The sequence below is a fragment of the Ictidomys tridecemlineatus genome, chromosome 6, assembly GCF_052094955.1.
Source record: "Ictidomys tridecemlineatus isolate mIctTri1 chromosome 6, mIctTri1.hap1, whole genome shotgun sequence".
NCBI lineage: Eukaryota > Metazoa > Chordata > Mammalia > Rodentia > Sciuridae > Ictidomys > Ictidomys tridecemlineatus.
The window spans coordinates 50,971,747-50,992,525 of NC_135482.1; the positions used below are offsets into that span (position 1 = coordinate 50,971,747).

The following is a 20,779-nucleotide window of genomic DNA, read 5'->3' on the forward strand; positions in this document are numbered from 1 at the left end:
ATCCTCAGCAAAATATTCCATGAAGAGGAAATGGAAAACAACAATGAAAATCAGCAGAGAGAGGTATAACACTAAGAAAAAACTAATCAAAGGAGAAACCAAGTCAAGCTAAATACCAAAAATAAACAAAAACGGCTCAATAATAGATCATGTCTCAATAATAACCCTGAATGTTAATGCTTAAACTCACCAATCAAAAGACATACACTGGATTAAAAAAAAAAAGACCCAACAATATGCTTCCTCCAAGAGACTCATCTCATAGGAGAAGACATCCACAGACTGAAGGTGAAAGGTGGGGTACAATCATAACACTCACATGGACTGTGGAAGCAAACAAGGGTTTCCATCCTCATAGCAAATACAGCAGAGTTTAAGTTAAAGTTAATCAAAATGAATAAAGAAGGATAATTTATACTGCTCAAGGGAACCATACACAATAAAACACAATGATTATAAATATATATACCTCAAACAATGGAGCAGTTACATTCATCAAACAAACTCTTCTAAATTTTAAGAATCCAATAGAGCACAACACAATAATTTTGGGTAACTTTAACATATCCCTTTATCACTGGATAGATCTTCCAAACAAAAGCTGAACAAAGAAACTATAGAACTCAATAATACAATCAATAACAGAGTTAATGGACCTATATAGAATATTTCATCTTTCAATAAGCAAATACACTTTATTCTCAGCAGCACATGGATCCTTCTCTAAAATAGACCATATATGATGCTACAAAACAACTCTTAGCAAACACAAAAAAGTAGAGATACTACCATGCATTCTATCAGATCATAATGGAATGGAATTAGAAATCAATGATAAAATAAAAAAATAAAAGCTACTTCAACATTTGGAGACTAAATAACATGCTACTGAATGAACAATGGGTTGCAGAAGACATCAAAGAGGAGATAAAAATGCTTAAGAGGTAAATGAGAACACTGATACAATGTATCAAAATTGCTAGGATACTATGTAGGCAGTTCTAAGAGGAAAGTTGATTGCATGGAGTTCATTCTTTAAAAGAAGAAAAAGTCAACAAATAAATGACCTAACATTACATCTCAAAGCCCTAGAAAAAGAAGAACAAATCAACACCAAAAGCAGTAGATGACAGGAAATAATTAAAATCAGAGCTGAAATCAATGAAATTGAAAAAAAAACAATTGAAAAAATTGATGAAACAAAAAGTTGGTTCTTTGAAAAAGTAAATAAAATTAACACACCCTTGGCCATACTAATGAGGAGAAGGAGAGAGAAAACTCAACTTGCTAACATACATGATTAAAAAGGAAATATCACAACAGACACTACAGAAATACAGAATATAATTAGAAATTATTTTGAAAACTTGTGCTCCAATAAAATAGAAAATATTGAATGCATTGGCAAATTTTTGGAGTCATATGCATTTGCCCAAATTGAATCAGAATGATATACACAATTTAAACAGATCAATTTCAAACAAGGAAATAGAAGACACCATGAGTTGCTTACCAATGAAGAAAAGCTCAGAACCAGATGGATACACAGCCAAGTTCTACAAAACGTTAACAAAGAGCTAATACCAATATTTATCAAATTATTTCATGAAATAGAAAAAGAGAGAGCACTTCCAAACTCATTCTATGACGCCAATATCATCTTGATTCCAAAACCAGACAAAGACACATCAAAGAATATCTCTAATGAACCTAGATGCAAAAATTCTCAATAAAACTTTGGCAAATCAAATACAAAAACATATCAAAAATATAGTGCACCATGATCAAATGGGGTTCATGCTGGGGATGCAAGGTTGGTTCAACATACAGAAAACAATATATGTAATTCATCACATCAATAGACTGAAAGATATGAATCATATGATCACCTCAATATATGCAGAGAAAGTATTGAACAAAATACAGCACCCCTTCATGTTCAAAACCCTAGAAAAACTAGGAATAACAGGAACATTTCTCAACATTGTAAACACTATCTATGCTAAGTCCTAGGCAAACATCATTGTACATGGAGAAAAATTGAAAGCATTCCCTCTAAAAACTGGAACAAGACAGGGATGCCTTCTTTCACCACTTCTATTTAACATGGTTCTTGAAACACTGGCCAAAGTAATTAGACAGATGAAAGAAATTAAAAGGATACACATAGGAAAAGAACTCAAATTGGCACAATTTGCTGATGATATGATTCTATTCCTGGAAGACCCAAAAACTTCCACCAGAAAACTTCTAGAACTAATAAATGAATTCAGCAAAGTAGTAGGATATAAAATCAAACACATAAATCAAAGGCATTTCTGTATATGAGTGACAAATCTTATGAAAGGAAAACAAGGAAAACTACCCCATTTAAAATAGCCTAAAAAAAAAAACTACTTGAGAATCATCTTCATGAAACCTCTACAACAAAACTACAGAATGCTAAAGAAAGAAATTAAAGAAGACCTCAGAAGATGGAAAGCTCTACCTTGTTCTTGGATAGGCAGAATTAATATTGTCAAATGACTATACTTTACCAAAGCACTATGCAGGTGTAATGCAACTCCAATCAAAATCCCAATGACATTCCTCATAGAAATAGAAGAAGCAGTTATGAAATTCATCTGAAAAAATAAGAGATCCAGAATAGCTAAATCAACCCTTAGCAAGAAGAGTGAAGCAAGTGGCATCACTATAGCAGGCCTTAAACTATAATACAGAGCAATAGTAATTGGTGCCAATAGTATTGGCACCAAAATAGACTGGTAGCCCAATGGTAAAGAGTAGAGGACGCAGAGACAAACCACATAGCTACAGTTATCTTAGGCACCAAAAACATACAATAGAGAAAAGATAGCCTCTTCAACAAATGGTGCCAGGAAACTGGAAATCCATTGCAACGAAATGAAATTCAACACTCACCTCTCACCATGCACAAAACTCTACGCAAAGTGGATCAAGAACCTAGGAATTAAAGCAGAGATGCTGCGTCTAATAGAAGAAAAAGTAGGCCCAAATCTCCATCAAGTCAGATTAGGCCCTGATGTCCTTAATAAGACTTCTACAGTGTAAGAATTAAAATAAAGAATCAATAAGTCAATAAGTCAAACTAAAAAGCTTCTTCTCAGCAACAGGACCAATCGGTGAGGTAAGTAGAGAGCCCAAATTTTGGGAACAAATTTTTACCACACACACATCAGATAGAACACTAATCTCTAGGATATATAAAGAACTCAAAACTCTTAACACCAAAGAAACAAATTATCCAATCAATAAATGGGCCAAGGAACTGGACAGATACTTCTCAGAAGATGATATACAATCAATCAACAATTATAAAAAAATGTTCAACATCTCCAGCAAATAGAGAAATGCAAATCAAAATTACTCTAAGATTTTATCTCATTCCAGTCAGAATGCCAGCTATTAAGAATACAAACAATAAGTGTTGGCGAGAATATGGGGAAAAAGGCACACTCATACACTGCTGGTGGGACTTCAAATTGGTGTAGCCAATATGGAAAGCAGTATGGAGATTCCTTGGAAAACTTGGAATGGAATCACCATTTGACCCAGCTATCCCATTCCTCACTTTATGCCCAAAGGATTTAAAAACAACGTACTAGAGATACACAGCCACATCAATATTTATAGCAGCACAATTCACAATAGCTAAACTGTAGAACTAACTTAGATGCCCTTCAGTTGATGAATGAACAAAGAAAATATGGTGCATACACACAATGAAATATTATCAGCATTAAAGGAGAATAAAATCATGGCATTTTCAGGTAAATGGATGGAGCTGGAGAATATAATGCTAAGTGAAATTGGTCAATCCACACAAAAAAACCAAATGCCAAATGTTTTCTTTGATTTAAGGATGCTGATTTATAATGAGGTTGGGGGAGAGCATGGGAGGATTAGATGAACTCTAGATAAGGAAAAAGGGGAGGAAAGGGAAGGGAGGGGACATAGGGGTAGGAAAGACAGTGGAATGAGATGGACATCATTATCCTAAGTACATATATGAAGATATGAATGGTGTGAATCTACTTTGTGAACAACCAGAGAAATGAAAAATTGTGCTCTATAAGTGTAATATGAAATGTAATGTATTCTGCTGTCATGAATAACAAATTAAAATTAAAAAGAATAAATAAATAACAGAATAAAGTTTACACAATGGTGAATAGTCACATGAAAAAACAAATTAAAAACACTGGAATGTGTGTACACACATTCATTGCACTAATTCCAATGTATACTTGTATTAGAAATGGGTAACATTTTTATAAAGACTGGAACAAAACAAATGTTAGTAAAGATGTAAACAAATGTAACATGCTCATACATAGGAATATAAAGTGGTCCAACTACATATATATATATATATATATATATATATATATATATATATATATATATTTGGCAATTTCTTGCATAGCTAAAATCCTCATTCCTAGGTCTATTTAAGACAGTTGGAGATTAAAATTCCATCAGTGGGAGAATGGATATACAAATCATAGAAAGTTAATAAAATGACAAAATAGAATATTAAGCAGTGAAATACTGTTCCATTCACCAACATGGATGAAACTCAAACAATACTACATGAGTGAAAGAAGTCAGATACAAAAGATCACCTTGTGTGTGATTCCATCTATGGAAAGTCCAAGAACAATTAGAATTACTGACAGTGATTAGGATGGTGGCAGCCTCTAGGGTTGGGGATTGAGGATATGAAAGATGTAATAGGCACAAGGGAAATTTCTATCATGAAAACAAGTAGTGACCTAGACTGGGGTGTTAGTTTCATGGGTGTAACCTGCCACAAGTTGACAAATAATATACTTAAGATATGTGAATACCAATGTGTATATTGAACTTTAAAGTGTTTCATAATTGAAAAAAAAAACAAACTAAAAATAGAGAAAAGTAAAGCCACTAAGGCAAAAAGTACATTAAAAAAATTATTCATTCTTCACTTGAATCAGCTTCATTGATGTCCTGTTTAAAATTTGTCATATGTGTGCAGGTAGGTTCCGGGTGGAACACTATGGGGTTCTCAGCAATGTGTTGTAGTCTGTTGTAGCTATAGCTACCCAGTGGAACTCTGTGGGGGACATCAGTGCCACAGAGGTAATGTGAATAATCATAGACCTTGGCTTTCAGTTAATGATGGGGAATTCACTAGAAGTGGTAGCAGAGCTACTTCCAGATGACACGAGGCCTAGCCTTGTCTATAGTAGCCTCCAAAAGGAGTCAGTGATGTGGGTTTCTTTCATTGGATTTTTGGTGAGTCTCTTATATTTGTTCAGACTTGTGCACTAGTTTAGAAGATCACTTTTTGAGGAAAGCAAATGCAGGTTGTACACACATTCATTGCACTAATTCCAACGAAGCATCATTTTTTTTTGACATTTAGCTCTGATCCAAAGTAATTTTGATATTGAGTCATCTTTAGAAGATACCAGCCTTAAAGAAAGAGTCATCAAAAATACGGAGCCTGATGGACACACAGGGAAAGTTGAAGAGGACCAACTTAATCCTAAAGGAAGAAATAACTTCTCTAGTAAAAGAAGAAAATATAGAGAGATGCAGACACTCAATGCAAGTGGAGATCTTCTGATCAGTCACCAGAAGATAACTTAGGAGTCACCCTATTACAAGGTTTCCCAAACACCGAAGTGGCTGGGAGCCTGGGACCTTCTGCACCTCACCAAAATTCTGAAAGAAGATCTCTTCATTTTCCTCCACTTAGAACTTTGTGCTACCTTGTCTGTTCATCAGTTGTCTGTGCTTCTGGGAAGAACTTAAGAGTTCTCTGCACTCTTCATGCCCTGGAGTTCATTTGTCCACCATCACATTCTGAAATTGGATCTGAGTAGTTTTCAGGGTTAATTCAAACTTCAAATGAGCCAACTATTGGACATTCAGAAATGAATCAAGAAATTTGGAACTTTTTAAAAAATTGTCTCTCTTCAAAGGGAATTTTAATCTCATTCATTATTTTAAGAACTGATGGTACTTGAGGAAACAGACTTGTGCTCAAAATAAAGCTGGATGGAGCATAGTTCAGCATAATATTTTGTAATGTTATTTTTAGATAAATTATATAAACAAATTATTATATTTTATTTGTATCTCTATACCTTATATATTGTATTTTGTTTAATATCTACAGTGTAGCAAAAAAAAGACATTTAAAATGCAATGGTAATTTTTGTTTGACTAGATCTGTATTTACTTCAGCTATACATAAGTGAAAAGTGATTTTTTTCTCCTTAATAAATAGTTGCTTAGTTAAAAAATATTAAATGAACACAGCATATATCCTAACCGTGGGTTATTGTAAAGTGATATAGAGGGCATTTTATAGCATGTAATATATCCAGTTGATAAAAATAGCATAAAGGTCTGTATTCAATAAGAATAAAGGCTAAAATAGACAAAGAACAAGACCCCTAATTTATAGTGCTTTTACAGAAGCTTTTAATAATCCCATTTACCAATATATTTAATTTAGAACCTCTAGACATTGAACTAGGTATCAGCATATTGTAAAACTCTCTTGTTCATCTTCATGTGTGGCCAAATTTAAGGACCACTGATGGTTTGCAGATCATTATAACGTAACTTATTTCATCCAAACCCATGTAAAACCTACCTTACAGCTATTTTGTCTTAATTATATACAGAATACATCAAAACAAAAAACTTCCACATAAATAAAATACAAAAAGCATTGTTAACAAAGTATTTCCTTATAAATTGATAAATAATGAGATAATATGATATAATAGAAGATCAAACTGTGATTAGGAGATATACTTATGAATCTATTAGTAAATTAGCTGGTATGGAATGATTTGATTCTTATTTCAACTTCAGTTTCATTATTTATAAAATAAAAGATTGCATATAAATGTTTTCCAGGATCCTTTTTAATCTTCAAATTGTTTGACTTTATAAATGAGTAGAAAATTTTGGAAATAAAGTGGCTAAGATTGAATTTTTGCTTTTGGACAATGGACCTTGTAATATATCTTAAGCACAAACTGATGACTCATTTCCTATAGAGACCTATAAACATTTTCTATCTTCCTAATTCCCTAGCAGTATTTTTTCAGATCTTGGAATTTTATCTTTTTCTGTTGTTATACTTTTAGCCCAGAAATTTATTCTGAGCATTTTTTCTGTTATCTAAGTATAAGCAATTACTTTTTAACAATAATTGCCAATTATTAGTAAAGTCCACCAAACTGAAAAATTTAGAACATTAGTTTTTTATATCATGAAAATTCATTTTTTATTTTACCAATTACATGAATATGTATGTTATGTGTGTCAGTTATTGCCACAATAATGCTGTTAAACTCTTCATGAGACAAAGCAAAAACAATAAAATAAACAATCGTAAACAAAAACAAAGAACCAAACAAAACAATACAGCAGCAACAACAACAAAATAAACCCACAGTATTCTCTTATTTTTAATAACATGGGTTTATTTTAGCCTCCATCACCTGAGTTTCTGTAGCTGATGGAGGCTAAAATTTTGGGGACTTGGTTTTAGTCCATGGCAAGGGTCTAGGTTTGCTCTATATGTCTCTCATCCAGTAGCTACATGAGACAAACAAAAAACAAACCAAATATAAAATGAATACATGAAAACACACAATGCCTTTTTTTCTCTCTCTTAAGCTTTAGTCTCAGAGCTTATACTCTGTTACTTCTGCCTGAATTCTATTGGCAAAAGTTCATAGCTAAGCCCATATCAGAGCAGCTGGAAGTATATTCTGTCATAGTGGAAGGGGAGTGAATACTGCATCATACAGTAGTTCACACTATCATATCTACATATCTATCTAAATGTAAAATGAAGCATCATGATACCCTACTTGATATATTTCTCTGTTATTCATGTTTTCTTAGAATGTCCCATCTCAGGAAAGTTCCCTTCATATATCTGCTTCAACAAATATGTATATCCTCTTAGCTTTAGGATATTCAAAGCATGAGTTACTTGATTAGCTAGAAGGGTCTCAGGTGAAGGTGAAGCCAATCAAGATTTTTATAGTTAAAATATTTTTACCTAGTTATTTTTAAAACTATGATTTTTGTTTCTATAAAACGTATTTCGGTGTGGCAAGAATTTGTTGAATTCTAACAAAACACTTAACCTCAAAGCAAAAGTAGCAATTAAAAAACAAAAACTTGGGATCACTGCCAGATGACTTCTGAATCAGAACTTATTAGAAAGATTTTTATTTCTAAGAGAAAGAAGGAGGAGAAGGCATATGGGGATTGGTTGCTAAGAGTATTTTTTTAAACACTGGTGTTAGCCAGTTTCCTGCAGCAACAGTACTTATTATTCCTAAGAATAATGAAGAATTCACAAATTAAGGACTTCCTGAAGGCTGGTAGGCATGTTGTCTCAGTTGATTGAAAGCAAAATAAAATTGACACTTAACTGCCAGATACCGCACTGGCTTAACAAAAAAACCCAGACCATTCTGAATGCCTGCCACTGTTAGGCTCCTGACTCTCCTGACTCTTCTCTGGAGGTCTTCCCTGTAAGTTGAGGCTGGAGCTGGACTTCCAGAGTTCTGATTTACCATAATGGAGTCTCTTGCAGCTGAATCAAGACTATCACTGTAGGTCCAGAATGCACCTTTCTCCCATAACATATTTTTTTATATGTCCAGGATTGTATCCAGGTTCTGGAGGTCTCCAGATCTCATAATTCTCTCTTTTTAGCCACTGTTCTGAAATTGCCATGTTGGAAAAAAACTGTCCAACAGACTTCTTTATTGATTTCTGCAAGTACCCTATTTCTTTTTTTGGTAGACAGTAATTTTTCAGTTTTCTGTTGGGAGCCTAGCACATACTCCCACATCATCCTGGGTGATGTATTAGTTTTTCAGACCTATGGTACTGTCCTACAATGAGTTGCAATGGCATACAATTCAAAGTAAACACCATATCTACCACCCCCTTTGCCCTATTAAATATCTGTCTAATGTAGATGAAGACCCATAGATGCCTCACTGACCTGGCCCAGAAGTGTAAGCTTCTGTAGAAAGATATTTAATTGTTAATATAATTGAACATACATATGAGGCACAATGTGATATTACATGAATACAATATCTAATAATCTCCTTAGATATTTAGCATTTATTCACGTTTTGGGTCTTTTCTCTTTTGGTTCTTCATAAAACACATAATAGATTACCAAAAACAACAGTCACCCTACTGTGTTATAGAACACTACAACTTATTTCTTCTATATGATTACATTTTGGTACCCATTACCCAATCTCTTTCCAACCCTTTGTTTCAGTTTTTTTTTCCTAGTGTGACCCAAAATATCCTACTAGAACAATTCTAGGAGGAAAAGTTCATTTGGGGGCTCATGGTTTCAGTGGTCTCAGTCCATGGACAGCAAGGCTCCATTCCTTAGGGCTCAAGGTAAGTCAGAACAACATGGTAGAAGAGTGTGTTGAAGGAGGAGGCTCGCATGATGATCAGGAAGGAGGGGGAGGGAGGGAGGGGGGGGAGAGAGAGAGAGAGAGAGAGAGAGAGAGAGAGAGAGAGAGAGAGAGAGAGAGAGAGAGAGATCTCCACTTGCAAAATACAAATATATACCCCAAAGCCATGCCCCCAATGCCCACCTCCTCCAGCCACATCCTACCCACTTTCAATTACCACCCAATCCCATCAGGTGATTAACTCACTGACTGGGTTAAGGCTCTCACAACCCAAACATTTCTCCCCCAAACCTTCTTGCATTGTCTCACACATGAGTTCTTGGACTATATCAAGGGATGCCTAGAAAATTGGCAAAACATACTCTAGGTGTGTCTGTGAGTGTGTTTTCAGAAAAGATTGGCACGTGGGTCATTAAAGTGAGTGGGGAAGACTTGTCCTGAATGTGAGAAGCACCATCCAAGAGACTGGGGGGTTGGATGGAAGAGAAAAAAATGTTAACAAGGGAGAGGTGCACAGGGGCTGAAGCCTTCTTGAGCAAGTGCAGTCTTTGTGGCTGCCACTTTGGACAAAGTTAAAATTTATTTTACTAGATGATAATAATATAAACAGGGTCTAAAGTGCTTGTGCCTGGTGAACATGTAATAATGTCTTTGAAAATCTGAAATAACTATAAGAAAGCAAAAAAGTGGGAAGTCTAAAATTCCCAAGGCTCTAGTTACCTCCTTCCACATCCATCAAGATCCAGGAATGGTCCAAACTGAACGCATGAATGAAACAACGTGCCCAAACCAGCTGGTGGGACGGTTGCAGTTTGAATCCTTAATTGTCTCAGGATTCTAAAAGAAGCTGAACCTTGCTGTTTTGGTGCTTCCTAAGAACCTATCATGTAGAAGCCCAGCACAACCAGATGGCTAAATCTAATTGCTCATTCCCCAAATACAGTCCTCTGTCTACTAGGGACAGCAACCCACTTTCAGAACTGCAACCAGGGAGGTGTTTCTTGTCCCAGGAAAAAGGGTTGGAAGAGTGGGTGAGGGAAGGCCTATATTTTATGTGCTCTCTATTCTGCCCACCTCATGCCCACAAGCAGATGCCGTTTTAAAAAGGGTTAACCCTCACAAGTGCTTGTTTAAGCACTGTCGTAGAGATTAGGAAGGACTTTGTGAATTCTTGAGTTCTCTGAGAGGGTTGACTTTTTTTTTTACTAAGAACTTGGATCTAACCTGAGATCCTTCCCATGATAATTTGTTATGACATAGATTTACTTTTTATTCTCAATCTGTGTTTTATTGATCTTGTTTTCCTTCAAGGGAAGCACAGATATTAAAAAGATGATTGCCTCTGATTTAAACCTTATAACATGAAAAAACCATAAAGGTCTCAAATCCCATGGGATCATATGAAAATTAAATTTCTATAATAATTATAACTTTTTTTCTGACTTTCATGGTTTTATATGTAATATCTCTGATATTTCCGATCTCAAACATCAAAACATATAAAGAACAACAAAACTCCTTAAGAGAGGTTGTTAATATTTTACCAGATGAAGAAATAAAGAGCTTTGAAAATTCCAGCAAACTCCTAACATCAGAAAGCTTAACAACAGAATTTGAACATAGGTCCTGCGTATGTATAGTGTGTTCTTCCCTTGAACTGTAGGAATACACATGAAGAATGTCCTTATTAATCATTTCATGAGGTTTCCTTATAAGGCTGAGGTAGCATGAAAACTTCTAATTCATCATTTCAGGGCATCATTCACAGAACAATTGCTATTCCAAAGATATTTAATAAATTGACTAAATTTAGTTTTATATGCAATTGAAATATTGGCATTGTCTATGTTTTCTGACATTATACTTCACAGAAAGGAAGCTTATTAGTTACTTGGCTGAATTGGAAGAAAATAGATTAAATGTTTTATCTAAGAAGTAATTCCAGTGACCCTGCTAAGAACTTCCCTAAGCAATTCTCATATCGCAAGTGCAGTTACCCTCCTTTGGACTAAAAGATACATAACATTTTAGGAAACTACAATACATTTTAGGCTCTCATTTATAGCCATTATGGGTCAAAAATACATTTTTAGGCTTTTGGGGACTATATTAATAAAAGTCATTATATACTTAGCCTGACTTCTCTAGGGAGCACAGGAACTCCTGAACTATTAAATAAAAAGAACATATGGAGGAGAAATTAAGTGAACCAGATGTTATCAGCAAAACGTGCTCAGGGTTCCAAATTTAGTTCACCAAATTTAGTTATTGTCAAGTGTCCCTAGTTAAATTGCAATTTTCTGAATACTGTTAAAAGAAAATCTCAAAACCTCAAAACCACAAATATTAAAGCGAATATTAAGAAAAAATAGTAATTATGAATATTATAATTTTAAACTCAAAGTTTGGAGAATTGATCCCAATAGAGGTGACAGAACTCAGTTCTCATGATTGTTAAAGAGTCAAAGAAGGGACAGTTTATTTGTAGTTATTGATGCAGTAAATATTAAAATCCCAGTTTTCGGATCCCAGAGGTAACTTAAATTCAGTGATTAAAAAAAGAGGCAAATCAATATCTGAATAAGAATTTTGCTAATATTCCAAGGAAAAGGAGTTTGAAAGCCTCATTGTTATTGATTAATGAGTGACAATAGGAAGAAAGCCAGCAAGCCAACTGTTAGCATGTCCTTTCTCATGAGGTACTATAGGTAACCTGTTCACCCGCGTTCCCTCCAGCTATCATGAAACAATTAATACAAATCAGGGCTCCCTTTTTGGCTGAGGGTCTTTTTTTTTTTCTGAGATCCAAGATAGACTTTCAGTACTCTCCAGTCTGTAGCCCAGACTTCTTATACATAATCCAACCATATCACTTCTGCAGAACCAGAACTTCTGGATGTTGCACTCCTCAGAAGCAAAATATGATCATGTCTACCACATCAACTGCTATGGACTGGATAGAGTTTGTGTGCCCCAGATTTTCATATGCTGGAATCTTGGTTCCCTTGCATGGCAATGTGAAGAGGTGGTAGAACCTCTAAGTTGGTGAGACCAAGTGAGAGGTAACTAAATCAGGGGGAGTGCTGCTCTCAGAAAGTAGCTCTCATGTGACCTTGCTAGTTCTCTCAAGAGCAGGTTGTTAAAAAACGAATGAGCTTGGCCTTTTTATATTTCTTTGCTTCAGAGAGCAGGGACTAGCCAGAATGATAGTGCCATACTGTTTGGACCTTCCAGCCACCAGAATTATGAGCCATGTAAACATTTTTCTTTATAAAGTACCCAACCTCCAGTATTTTCTTATAGCAACACACAATGGACTAGGAAAGTTATACCCATAAAAAAGTACCATATTCTATGCAAAGAGTATTTATCTCTATCAAAATACAAGGTAGTAGAGAAAGCTTGGGTACAAATAATCTTATTACAACAAAACAACCATGCATAGTAAGAGTCTTTAAAGAGAGTGCTAAAGGAAGGCTTTAAAGGGAGTTTATGGTTAAAGATAATTTTCAAAAAAAGTTAATACTTGAAATAATTCCATTTCTCTATTTTTACATTTGTTGCTTGAGGTCTTATAAAAAATATTATGTATACTGAGATGTTAAAATATTTCCCATATGTTTTTTTCAAGTAGTTTCATAGTTTCAGGCCTTACATTTAGGTCTTTGTTCAATTTTGAGTTGATTTTTGTAGAAGGTAAGAGATAGAGAAAGGCATTATGTGTATTTATTAGTGAAATAAACCAGACACATTAATATTCTGTCTCATATATGGGAGCTAAAAAAGGTTGACCTGAATGTAGAACTGTTATTATTGGAGGCTGGGAATATTTCTGTCTAACCCAGAAGCTTCTCTTGTGTTCACTGCCAGTCAATTCCTCACCACCACTGGAGAGACAACCCCTTATCTTTTTTTAAAATTAGCTTTATTTTATTTTCCCTAGAATGTTGTATAATAGCTACCAGTAAGTACATTTTTTCCCTAAAGGTACTTTTTTTGCAGTATAATGTCATTTTACTTTGAGAGTAATCCAAATTATTGCATTTAGCAATTGTTCATTTCTTTTGATTGCAGATCAGTACTTCATTATACAAATGTACTACATTTTGTTTATCCGTTCTCAGAATATTCCTAGTTTTAGGCGATTATGAACAAAACTGCTATGAAAATTCTTGTACAAACAGTTTTTTTGTGGAATATGCTTTCATTTTTCTTAGATAAATACCTAGAAGTAGACATGCTGGATTATAGGTTAGGTATGTTTAATTTCACAAGAAACTACTATAACTTTCCACAAAGCATTGTGTATACTTTCATATTTCTAAAAGAAGTGCATATTTCTAACAGAAATGCTGAAGAGTTCTTCCTATTGGTGTGTGCAGGGGTGAGGGTATGGGGTGGAGAATGCAGTCTCAAGCTCCACTGTTTCTGGATCCTGGCTGCTCTTTTACAAACTCCTCTAGCTTAAAGCTTAGCAGGTGGAGAGAGAACATGTGCAAAGCTTGGACAATCTATCTGTACACTGTTGTTACCCATTCTCCATCCTAGGCAGAGTCCAGTACCATGTGGTTTTTATCCAGAACTCTCCCAATATGTTCTGATTTGTCCACATGTTTAAAAAGAGAAAGCTCAGGGTGGCACAAGTCAGTGCAGTGTAGGGAGAAAAGAGAGCACTCACAAAACAAAATCCCCTTTCTCCCCGATTTCACCTCCATTATGACCTCTGACATTTGCAACCACTATTTTTTCCCACCCCAAACTCTTTCTTCACACTGGAACCTAATTATATTTTGTTGTCCTCAGAAACTTAAAAATAATTATTGAAAGACCCACCAACTTCTGCACTTCCAAGGTGGCATTCAGCAGAAGGAGGCAGCAATTACTCCAGAAACTTATTTATGTATTGATCAGGTTCACCGATATGTAATTTATATTAGTGTAACCATTTTTGGGGGGGGTACAATTTGATATATTTTAATCAATATATAAAGTCATGTAATCAGTACAAATATCAGATATGAAATAGTCCTATCACTTCAAAAGTTCCCTCATACTCTCTTATATTCAGTCCCTTCCCCCTTACCCCACCCCTGGTCTGATGTCTGATGGCCTAGTTTTGTCTTTTCTTGACTTGTCTAAACGACAGCATGCATTATGTAGCATTTTGTGTCTGGTTTCTATCACCTAGCATAATGCTTTTAAAATTCATCCATGCTGGTATGTGAATCAGTAGCTCATGGCACTAATACTTTTAAGTATGAAAAATTAACTCAAAGAAGTTAATAGGCAACGTAATCTCAATTGCTCTCTAGAAGAGGATTTTCTGAGCTAGTTTCAGAGAGCATCAATTCTATAAAATTAGATGCCTACTGTTTAAAACCATTTTCTAATCCATTATAACGTGTATCATTTTTTTTTCTATCTCAAAGCCTCAACAAATATTTGTCTTTTTTTTTTTTAATGAGAGCACTGAACTTCTGGGGCAGTGTGTACAAAGTCTTAAGCTAGACTTCTGGTTCAGTGCTTTGCAGAAAAGCATGCTTTGATTAAATAACTTTGGAGATGTTTCAGGCTGTAAACCCCTCCAGAGATTCACATTAGCATATCTAAATTCCACAAAAATCCTGGATTAAAGAAATCCAATTAACATCCCTACATTTTCTAAGTTAAACCATAGTACAGCATGCAACGGAATGTTCTGTAATGGTAGAAATTATACTTGTGGTGTCCAATAGAATAGCCTTTGGTCATATGGGGTTATTAAACACTTGGACTATAACTGAGGAACTTAATTTTTAATTTTATTTAATTTGCATAGTCATATGTGACTAGTGGATTTGTATTGGATAGTGCAGTTGTAGAGTCTTTAAAAAATTTCCCTTCACAACACTTCTTTTTATATCCTGTTGAAACATTACCCTATGAAGAACTGGCAACATAGCATGCAAACCCAAGGCAAAGTGAAAACGTGGGCCTTACTTTGTTCAGAAGACAGAAAAAAGTGCTTAAGAAAGGTGTAAAGTATAGATTTCTTCTTCCTTTCATCTGTGGTCTCTCTTTTGATTAATCATGAAGGTTTATTTGCTTCTTAATGTTGTTCTAAGTAGAAAAAATATTAAAATGGTAAATTATTAGCTTGTAGTTCACCATTCATCTTTACCTTGTGCAGAGTCAGTTTAAAATACAAATATTAGGGCATTTAACTTATATATGCAATAACCCAAAGTGTACAATTCATAATTTGTAGCTTCTGCACATGTGTGTCATTCTTTCCAAACTCTGGAAATGCTCACAAAACTTATTTGACTTTTTATTTCCCTTTGGATACATGCTTAATCTATCAATGTTTTATACCTTGAGTTCAGAAGAGGTGAAAGAGCAAGGAAGTAAGGGTTTTCTGGTCTCCCCCCTTTTTTTCCATGCCAACATTTTCAGCATAAATAGTTGGCCGACTCAGGAAAATAAGATGAATCACAATTCGAGAGGGTTCCTAACTCCTTGTGTTTCTTAGGACATTCTTCTTGTGTTCAAAGCAAATTCTAGTTTGAATAAAAAGCAAGGTCTTTCAGGCTGCCAGTGCTCTCACTTGCTCAGTTATAGACATACCATGATTTTCTCATGCAATAGTCCCTCTTTGTACAAGTGGTTTCACTTTCCACAGTTTCTGTTGCCTGCAGTCAGTTGTGATGTGAAAATGTTGAATAGAAAATTCCATAAATAAAAATAAAAACTCGAGTTTTAAATTGTACACAAGTCTGAGTAGTATGATGATATTTCATGCTGTCCCATCCATCCTATCTGAGGTGTAATCATCCCTTTGTTCAACGTATCCATGCTGTATACCCTACCATTCTGCATCATCATGACTCTATGATTTATCATCACTCAAAGTAGATGAGCACCATCTGATTTGTCATCAGAAGGTCAATAGCAGTCTAATGCTATGTCCCAGTGCTATATCCTCATTGTCTTCATCTCATTTCAAGGGCATTGTATTGTCTCTCCTAACCACAAAGGGAAGGATAAGTACAATAAAATAGTTTTAGAAAGACAGCATGTACATAATTTAATTACTTCATAGTGCTCTAATTGTTCTTTATTATTAGTTATTTCTATAGTAATCTCTTAGTCTACCTGATAAATAAAGCTTCATCATAGGTATATATGTAAAAAAAGGAAACATAACATATACAGGGTTTAGTACTATACCTGGTCCCAGGCATCCACTGGAGTGTACTTGGAATGTATCCCCTGTGGATAAGTGGGGAACTGCTGCCCTGACTCTGCATTTTGCTCACCTTCTGTGCATTGTGCATCTACCAGAATTCTGTATTCATGTATTCATAGTATTCATGAACACCATGCACAGTGAAGTGGTAAGAATAGGGTGGATGCCTGCCTCATCTTTGTCTTCTCTGCTCATGTGCATACTCCACGTTTCCTTGGAGTTCACCTTTACACGTTTAAAGATATAGTTATTAAGCACTTCAAGAGGCCAGAGGGGCTCTCTGGACGACAGGACAAGTACTCGGTGCTCTTACCCACGTGTAAGTACAATGAGCGTGAGAACCTGCCGCTCATCGTGTGGCTGCTGGTGAAAAGCTTCTCCAAGACTGGAATCAACTATGAAATTATAATCATAGATAATGGAAGCCCAGATGGAACAAAGGCTGTCGCTGAACAGTTGGAAAAGATCTGTGGACCAGACAAAATTCTAAGACCACGGGAGAACAAGCTGGGACTAGGAACTGCATATATTCATGGAATGGAACATGCCACAGGAAACTATATAGTTATTATGGGTGCTGATCTCTCACACCATGAAGCAAAAAGAGGGCAATTTTGATATTGTCTCTGGAACTCAATACAAAGGAAATGGTGGTGTATATGGCTGGGATTTGAAAAGAAAAATAATCAGTCGTGGGGCCAATTTTATAACTCAGGTTTTGTTGAGACTAGGGACACCTGATTTAACAGGAAGTTTCAGATTACACCAAAAGGAAGTTCTACAGAAATTAATAGAAAAATGTGTTTCTCAGGACTATGTCTTCCAGATGGAGATGATTGTTCCTACAAGACAGATGAATTACTATTGGTGAGGTTCCAATATATTTGTGGATTGTGTTTATTGTGAATCCAAGTTGGGAGGAAATAAAATAGTCTCTTTCTTGAAAGGATTATTGACTCTTTTTGCTACTAATGAAAGAAAGTTATTCGTTTATTAAAAGAAGAAGAGGAAAAGAAGGAGAAGGAGGAGGAGGAGGAGGAGGAGGAGGAGGTGGAGAAGGAAGCAATACTAGAGAATAAAACTGAGTTCAGGATCTTTCTGGTGCAGTGGCTTGTGTGTCTACATATTTCTCACACCCATAAAGCTGGCCTGAACCCATTGTACACATTTTGGGAAGCATTGCTCTGAAAAGTGAAATTAGTAACATAGCCTACTTCATAAGCTGTTTTGGGCATTAAGTGAATTAATATGTGAATCTGTCAGCAATTGTCAGAACATTATTGTACAACTCCAAACTCAGTGGCTTCAAGTAGTAAGCATTTTCTCTTGCTTACAGGCCTGTGGATATATTGGTGGACCTTTTACCAGGTGCAGGTCAGCTGGGCTTGGCTTTGCTTCACATTTATTCGCCTTCTATTAAAGCAAGCAATCCCTGGAACGTGTTCTCCTCGTGGCAGATGATAGGAACAGAGGAGGGTGGCAAAACTCATGGCATGCAGAAAACTTCTCCTCATTACACATGTACAGCATTGCACTGTCTCATGTCCTAAACTCAGGGGCATGAGTTGTACCCTAATCTATCATGGTACTATTCTTTGGAACCACTTTGCTAATTTTTCTGACTCTGTATTCTATGTGGAGTTATGAGAGAGATGAATTTGAAGTTGTTACCAAGTTTTCTGAATCTGGACTCCATTAGGAGAATGTGTGTTTGTGAGTCTACATTGCAAAATACTGGGGGACCTCTTTGGAGAGCTGAAAAAAATCACTCTCTGATCTCTTCAAAAGATAGAGCAAAAGGGATTCTAAGAGGTTAGTGAGGATGTCATTGTGCTGTCCTTGGGTGCTAGGCTTTTACAGCTGCCATTAGTGGCCTAATGAAACCTTAAAATTGGTCCCTGAGAGTCAGATCTTGCCATTGATAGCCTGCAAAGACCACAGACACAAGGTTGATAGGCATGGTGCTAAGAAATGTTTCTTACCTTTGCTTCAAGTACTATAGGCTAAGATCACCATAAAGTAATGATGATATATTAGTCTTCTTTTAAAGTACTCTAGAAAGATGGTAGTTCAATATCTTTAGCAATTAAAGAAATGCAAATCAAAACTATTCTAAGATTTCATCTCATTCCAGTCAGATGGCAGCTATTAAGAATACAAAAAATAAAAAGTGTAGGTGAAGATGTGGGGGAAAAGGCACACTCATACACTGCTGGTGGGACTGCAAATTGGTGCAGCCAATATGGAAAACAGTAGGAGATTCCTTGGAAAACTTGGAATGGAACCACCATTTGATCCAGCTATCCCACTCCTCAGTCTATATCCAAAGACTTAAAAACAGCTTACTAGAGTGACATAGCCACATCAATGTTTATAGCAGCACAATTCACAATAGCTAAACTGTGAAACCAACCTAGATGCACTTCAGTTGATGAATGGATAAAAAAAATGTAATATATATACACAATGGAATAGTATTCAGTGTTAAAAGAGAATAAAATCATGGCATTTGCAGGTAAATGGATGGAGTTAGAGAATATAATGCCAAGTGAAGTTAGCCAATCCCAAAAAACAAATGCCGAATGTTTTCTCTGATATAAGGATGCTGATTCATAATGGGGTTGTGGGGGGAGCATGGGAGGATTAGATGAACTCTAGATAGGGCAAAAGGGAAGGGAGGGGCATGGGGATAGGAAAGACAGTAGAATGAGATGGATGTCATTACCCTAAATACATGTATGAAGACACAAATGGTGTGACTCCACTTTGTGTACAACCAGCACAATATGAAAAATTGTGCTCTATATGTGTAATATGAATAGTAATTCATTCTGCTGTCATATATAACAAATTAGAATGAATAATAATAATAAAACAATAAATTAAAAATAAAAACCACACAATAGCCATAGAAACAAAAGCTTTTCTGGAATAAGAAAAAAGAAGATGGTAGATTGTTCATTTTGTTTTTAAATATTACAATAAATACTAAAGTGGGGAAGGGGAATGATTGTGTCATCTGTGAAGATGTTTTGTAAAGTTTCAGAAAACCTTGGAAGATCATTGCTCTTCCAGTAGAAATCTTTTCTGGCCCACAGGTTCCCAAGAAAGGAAAAAGCTAAGGAAAAAAGTTTCTGTAGTTGATGCACTACATTGTATATGGCTTGATCCATACAATGGGCATCCCTGATTTATAACTAATCAAATGCTGAACAAATGTCTTTAGCTCTAGCACTTTTTATGGATTCAGAGATCACTTTTCAAAGAGCAACCAAGAGGAATGAGATAAGGATCTGTACCACTTACAAAATATACACCCCTCTTCCCCGACCTCATGAAACCAAAGATTATGGCTTGCACCCTAATGAGGTAGGAATACTGCACACTGCCACACTAGCTTAACTGTGGCTGCTGCCAGGGACATTAATGTGGAGGTGATATGGTGCTGTGTCTCAACATGTAATTCCAAGTGTATTTAATATACTGTTCTCAATTGTGGCTCCATTTCCACACTAGAGTGAGAAGATCTACACGATTCATGCTATGGTTGTGGATTTCAACATCTGGGAACAGAAGGTTTTTTTTAACCAGAAAGGGCTTCAGTGGTTGTATAAAAAAGTGGAGTATACGTACATGTGAGAATTTTTCTAGGGAGAGTGACCACAGGCTTCAGTAGATTCTCAAAGGGATTCGTGACACAAAAAGTTTAAGAACTACTAATTTAGAATATTGTTTATAAGGGAAATAACTTTTCAGATCCAGAAAAACAACTTAAAACAAACTTTTGGAAGCCAGCCTATTGAGACGTTGAGGGATACAAATATATCTCGTAGTGATGAATCATCCTAAATAAAATATGACTTTCTGAAAATTTCAGTAAATCCTCAACCCAATTTTACTCTCTGTAAAATTGATTTTAAAGTATTCTTAGACTTTCTATTTAACTCTCTCCCTCCCTGAAATTATCCAAGGTACTAAGGGGCTCCAACATCAGATATTTCCATAGAATAGTTTATCTAATCTTTACTTTTCTTAATTTGTACCTAAAATATGT

The 20,779-nt window shown here is 35.5% G+C and overlaps 1 pseudogene; it reads left to right on the top strand.

Moving 5' to 3' along the window:
- LOC144365048 (dolichol-phosphate mannosyltransferase subunit 1 pseudogene) overlaps positions 1-17,722 on the top strand; it is a 35,758-nt pseudogene extending 18,036 nt beyond the window's left edge.
- Positions 17,723-20,779: the final 3,057 nt, after the last annotated feature.